Genomic DNA, 6912 nt, shown 5'->3' on the forward strand with positions numbered 1-6912 from the left:
AGCGAGAGGCATTTATGAGGAGGTCCTGAAATATAACACTTCTCAACACTTTAACGCCAGGCAAGTGATTAAGTGTTCTTAATATATTGTTGGGCTCCAGCACGTGAGAACAAACTCTATGGAAAATGGATGGATGGATGGATTGTATGAATGAATGAATGGATGAATGGATGAACGAATGAACGGATGAACGGATGAATGGATGAATGTTCACTCAGCTTCGCCCTATCACCATGTAAACCGTCTCTCTAGCCTTTATTTTCAAAGTGCCAACATACTGCATATGAACATTTCCTTCTCTGCTTCATCTTTGAGCGCTATTTGCTGAATATACATTGTGAAACTATTAGTTAAAAATGATGTTGTGCTCGTAGGTCGCATTCAATCTGGTATAATTATCATTTAAATTTACCACCTAACGTTAATTGATCTGAAATTATCTAACAAAAAAATGAAACTAAGTAGACACTGTAAACCCTTTTTTTCATTCGTAGTCGGTCAGCATACATTGTAATAAGATCATAAACTACTGGGGACGTGCACGGTTACGTAATTACGAGCTGCACAGAGACTGTTGGAATGCTACATATAATTTTTGATGGAGCGTCCTGCCTGTATGTTAAAAGTTTAACCTTCTAATGGTCACAGCAAAGGAGTGATGACCAAAATTATTGTTGGGGAACAGTACAGTATATTCTATTGCAAAAAAAAAAATTAATAAATAAATGTGTTATTTGTATACGGAAAGACAAGGAAGGCAAGAACAACAAATACATATATGTCTACAAACCAAAATGTACTCCAAAATAAACAATGTTACATTTCTGTAACTCAATGAATCAATATTTCGGGCTCTATTTTGGTGCCTTGTGCAAGTATGGCACAATGTGCGGTCTAATACGGCACAGAGGTGGGCTACACCAAATTTCTGTATCTTTGCTGCCCCGCGCAAGCAGGCACGTTTATAAATGTTGCTTCTATTTGTTTTTTTAGTGCCAGTCCGTTTAATAGTCAAGCTCAGGGAAATCATGTAAAATCCACAGTTTAAAAAATGAATGACTTAAAATGATATATTTAGTGACGTTATTACTTTTTAAGACCTTTTGATAACGTGGTGTTTCTCAATTTATTTATGATCTCGATATAACATGGTGAGTCAGTTACAAGTCAGGCATGGCTGCTGTTTTCATGATGCCGCCTTGCTTCCTGAGCCGGAAGGAGGCTGACTGTCACTGTTGAAATCCGAAAAGATTTACAGGGCCAATTACTTCACTGAAGTATGAAGCTGAGTGTGAGCCAAGTAACATGAGGTCATTGTCTCAGGCAGACAGCTTACAGTGGGCTAATCAGCCCAAAACTCGTTTTACTCCTTAAAAGAAAAGTGATCATCACACGAGGCATGGTTGCGAGATCAGTTCCCATCAATTAATGAAACCCTTAGTGGAAAGGCCAGACAATTCAGGAGCCATCTGGTTCTTGGTTTCACATAAAATACCCCATAGAATGTAGATCTAATTTTATGCAAATTAGATAGCCTGCCGTAACAGAGACATACTTTAAGAAGACTGTGTGTAGCAAGTGTATAGAATTTGGCCGATGATGGTGCTCCTCAACAAGGGGTTTAATATATATATATATATATATATATATATATATATATATATATATATATATATATATATATATATATATATATATATATATATATATATATATATATATATATATATATATATATATACACACATATATATATACACACATATATATATACACATATATATATATACACACATATATATATACACATATATATATATACACATATATGTATGTATGTATTTGTGTGTACGCGCGTGTGTGTGTGTGTGCATGTGTGTGTGTAATGAGTTCAGAACTACATTACGCCCATTTTTAATCTGGACCTCAGCAGCCCATTAAAAATGACAATTCATACAGGCAATTTTCAACATGAGATATTGGATCTCAAATAAATTGACAGCTTACTGACTGCAAAATAATTACAAGTAAATGAGCTTCAATCCTACCAAGAAGGGAATCATAATGCAGGCAAGATGTTAGTAAACAAAACTAAAACCACAAAGCTTTTAATAAGAAAGCTATTAAAAACAAATGAAAGTTTGGAAAACATTTAGTGAGGTGTGCTATGTCACGCAAATGCATTGCCATCATGACAGTAATGAAGCAACAGCAAACTAACAATGCGTAGCTCAAGGAAACACAGAAGGAACTGAACGAATGATGAGAATATATTAGTAATGAAATTAATGTTTCCCCCATGTTGCAATCCTACTAGGGTGATAAATCTAACGGTCAAGCTGCACTTTCCCTCACCTCTGCCGAGAGCAATGGATGTGATCGCAAAGAGTGATTTGGCGAGTCTGTGATTAACATTTGACATTTGGAGTCACATTTCACCTTCTGGAGTGACCACAGCCAAGTGTTTCAAGGGCTGTTGAGAAAAAAAAAGTCACCGGTGCATCAGTTAATGCTTATCAACAGTAGTTTTGACTCATTGACCTCAAATTTAACATTCTGCTCATTAGCGTCATGAAGCAATAAATGCTGCGAAGGAAAAAATTGACATTTCACATCATTATGTGCGATTTCAACAAACATAAATATTAAATGTGTCAACTTACAGCATGTATTCTATTTTAAATACATTTCATCTCAACAGAACCTATGCAATAGAAGGTTTGAAAATCATTTTTGATCCAAGGATTCCTTGGTGAGGTGAAATGTTTACCACGAATCCCCACTTAACTCCATACATGAGCACATTGCAAAGGGTACATGGACATATTTAATCACTAATATTATATTGTATTGTATTTCATAAGCGTGTCAATAAACATGGTGCCCTGGGAGACAAAGACAGTGGCTGCGCCAAAATATCACAAAAGCCATGTGTGAGCTCAAGTGGCTCATTGAAGCTAAGATGATAGAAAAAAGGGAATGAAACTGCTACAGTGGGTATTAATATTTTTCTTGTTAAGTGTTTTCTGCCTGATATTCAAAATTTAAAAGTCTGTTTATAGGGGGCTTATTTAAAGAAGCGGAGTTGTCAGTGAGAAATGGGCGTTTGCGCCGTGGTAGGCGTGAACACAGCTGACTTGCTGTCCAGCCCAATGGAATCAGCAACATGACAAATACTTAGGTGATTTGAAACAATAAATAGACAAGTCGCACAGATGGTATGGTTACATAAACAGCTGAGGAATGGGCTTTAACATTGTGAGGTCTGACCTTGGAGTTGCAAACCTGCAAAATGAACACACCACATCGGTCACCACAACCAAAGTAAAAATATTCACCTGTTTAAGTGTGAAAGTGAATGTACAAAACAGCCCATTCAGTTTCACAGAACACGCTTTCCCTTTGCTACAAATGGGCATACTGAGGGACCAAAACACTTGAAACACCTGTGCAATCTAACTTTATCAAATATAAGACCTGCGTAAGGAATTTGATGAAATGAAAGTTGAGAAATCCGAGACCAGGGTGCAAAACAGGGCTATAGCAACCACAATAATGAATATAAAGCTTTGAATGACTCATAACTCATGCTGCGGCTGTCGGGTGAAAATCAAAGTGCAACTTTGTTGTGGGTGTGTATACAGTCTTAGAACAAGCATGAACGCATACGCATGTTGCACAGCAGCAACACAACAGGTGGGCACACAAACAAGGTTGGCATGGTCAGTCGCTACTCTGTTAAGGTATTGTGGGAGTGATCTCTACCAACTTTATAACAAAGATTCTGTGGAGAACTCACAATGTTTATTCCTTCCTCGAGCCGGTGTTGAAATAGTGATAGTATTTGTATTCCATCTGCTGTCTTGGTTTGGCCTTTAGGAATCCTGAATGCACAACAGTCAATTTGGGAGTGTGTCTGTGCATGTGCTCTGGATTTCACAATCATTACAATGGTAAGTTGGAACCTTTTGTTCTTGCCTTGTGCTGTGTGCAATAATTTGCTGTACATGTGTGCTTCAGACATTCCACTTCTTAACTTCACACCATAAGGCAGCAATTGTACAGATATATAAAGTTCTAAATCAAAAGAAACAACCATGCTTGCTTAAAGCGGTTCATTGCTTTATTATGAAGAGGATTTTTTCTGTAAAAACAGAAATAAAGCAAATCAGTTTAGTTATGTATTCAACCAGACCACAAAACTTTGTCTCACAAAAAACATTTAGCCTAATTCTAACGCAACATATAATTAAAAATGCCACAGACAGGCTAACAAAACAAACATTGAGGTTGCTTTAGTTGTAATGATGTCAACAACAGATATTTGGAATTATAGTTGATGCAAAAATGGCAGTATCATTTGTCAATATCAGAAAACCCAGCCTCCAAAACTTTTTATGCACAGAAATAACGGAACCCATGTGACTGTGCTCACAGAGGAGGAAAGTCGTTTCTCAAAACTCTGCCTTTTGCCAAAGCAACCCATTGAAAGAGCGATCCTGTCACAAACAAAAATGTGAGAAGGTCAAACAAACAAAAAAATGGTTCAGCCAAGGACGAGACACTGACTTATAAGACCAGCAGAAGAGTTATACTTTAGGGCTAGCTTTAAGACGACAATATTATCTGGTCATCCACTTTTCTATTCAATAATACAAATTCATTTGCAGACTAGTACAGTGCACAGTACAGAGACCTCAACATAGAAGAACCATCACTTCAACATTCAGCAGCTACATCACAAGAATCAGTCGAACGAGGCACCATTGAAAGCTTAATTATTCAAGAAACCTCTACGGGAGCCACATTTTGGAAGATGTGACTTATCACTAAGGTATCACTTCCACCTGTGTTTGATATTATGCGCCTCTTCAGCAGCCGGTTATAAATGGTGAACTTTGGAACAGGGGTCCCTAAAGGTTAGCTTGTTAGCTACAAACCATCTCTGACAAGCTGCAATTGAATTCGGAGTAATGGCAAAAGGTTTCTTGGTAGTTTCTCATCTAAGCAAATTTGAAGTCAAAACATCGCCTCGTCCATCTCCAATTTACGCTAGTGCATTAGTGAAGTCATAATTTCAGCAAACACGTGAAAAAAATGTTAGGCCATACATAAATAAATGTATGTAAAAACATTACCTGAAAAAGGCAAAGTGCTGTTACATGATGGACTTACTAAATTAATGATTACCATCTGATATCCCCAACCGAAATGTTTTTCATCTTCATTCAGACGCAGTCAAATTATTTGATTTCGATTAAATAGTGGAAGAAGAGGAAATGGAAGATACTGACGGTATGGGAATAAAGAAATTACATGGAATTCCCCTTCAACCAAGTATCTTAAAAATTGTATTCCCGGATGTCTGGGTTTCTGTGTCAAACTCTGAAATCTAATGAATCCTGTGCAATAAAAATCCCCACACTACTTTATCTAATCTTTAATTTGACGCGTGACTTCAGTGACACCGCTGTTTTACAATCAAACTCTAATTTCCCCCGAAGCCAAATCTGAACAGTCTCATGATACGGACGTACCAATGATTAATTGTGAGCAATTACCATCTCTATGGGGGGCCTCGTGTTCAGTCGGCACCCATTCAAAGACAGCCAGCCTGTAAATACTGTAGAGGGATGTTCTCTTTGTGCTACCTGTCATTTTTTCCTCAGAATTCTTCATTCAAAATGACAGTGAGACCAGGATGCATCAAACATCTCAATTCGGCCCTTATAATATTTTTGTTCTTCCCCTTAAGTCATGCACACTAGTAGAATCTTTTGGGAATTGAACTAAATCTACTGGCTTCACATTAAAATTGAATCTTTCTAAAAATTGTGGCTCTTGTGACTTATTGGCTGGTTCACTCAGAGGGCTGCTGAATTAAGCTTCTAAAAAAATCACTTGCTGGTCCAAAATGGCCCAAGTAGTGAATATATCGAGATCATATTTCTCCAATGTGACGTTCACTGCATTGGCTCACTGTAAAATTTACCGTTTTGAATCCGTCTTTCACCTCACCTAGAAACGGTCAAGTCCCGAAGAGAGTGTTGTCCATTATCAACTTACCAGAGCATTGTGCTCCCAAATGTACATTTTTCTTGTGGGTCCCAGAATCTTTACAAGACCAATAGGATGCAAGACCTTCACTTATCAGTCTCCTCTCCTCTGGAACCATTTGCCAGAATCATTATGTGAGGCAAACACTCACTCCCCATTTCAGAGCAGACTTATCACCTTCCTCTTTGATTAAGCTTATCAACCGGGCTGACTCAGGATAACATTAAAATGTCTTGGGCCTGGACCAGAAGTAGGCAGTTAATTTTCCAAAGGGTCCATGTGAGAAACCGGAATGGTTGTCAAGGGGCACACCAACATGCTGCCCTCAATTGTGTTCAATATTTATTTCATGTCTTTATATTAAGGAGAGAACTCCCCTAGGTGGTGGGCTGGGTGTTGTGATGATATCCATAAATATAGCAACTTTGTTGCTAATTGGCAGTATTGATGGTACAAGTTTCGCTTGCTCTTGCTTGCTTGCACTAGACGAAAACCAAGAGACCCTCCCTTCAAATGTATATTCTTTAATCAAGGCTTCACCATTTGGTAAGAATGATTAGACTTCTTTAAAATTAAGTTGCATAAGCATCGAGATGTAAAAGACAAAAATAAGCACAAACAATAGGCAAGTGATATTTATGTTCTAACAGGACAACATATTTTGATTCTGAAGATTTAATTAAAAAGCAATAGATTAAAGTGATTTAGATGGGATTGCTCAGTCTCCCTTTGGGACTGTGTTTGATTGAACAATTAATGTAGATGCAGTAAAAATAATGTTTTTTTTATTTACTATGGTATTTACTGCTTTTCTGTTTTGAACATGTGCTGAGTCAACGTTATTCAAAGTGTGAA

At 37.4% G+C, this 6912-nt stretch overlaps 1 long non-coding RNA gene across 1 annotated transcript; it reads left to right on the plus strand.

Annotated features, from left to right (window-relative positions):
• Positions 1 to 3650: 3650 nt before the first annotated feature.
• LOC133161805 (uncharacterized) lies at positions 3651 to 5955 on the plus strand. Its single transcript, XR_009716132.1, has 3 exons — positions 3651 to 3743; positions 3880 to 3953; positions 4671 to 5955. It is a non-coding gene; the product is annotated as an uncharacterized LOC133161805 (long non-coding RNA).
• The last annotated feature ends 957 nt before the right edge of the window (positions 5956 to 6912 follow it).

Source organism: Syngnathus typhle, linkage group LG1 (assembly GCF_033458585.1).
Source record: "Syngnathus typhle isolate RoL2023-S1 ecotype Sweden linkage group LG1, RoL_Styp_1.0, whole genome shotgun sequence".
NCBI classification, from domain to species: Eukaryota; Metazoa; Chordata; class Actinopteri; order Syngnathiformes; family Syngnathidae; genus Syngnathus; species Syngnathus typhle.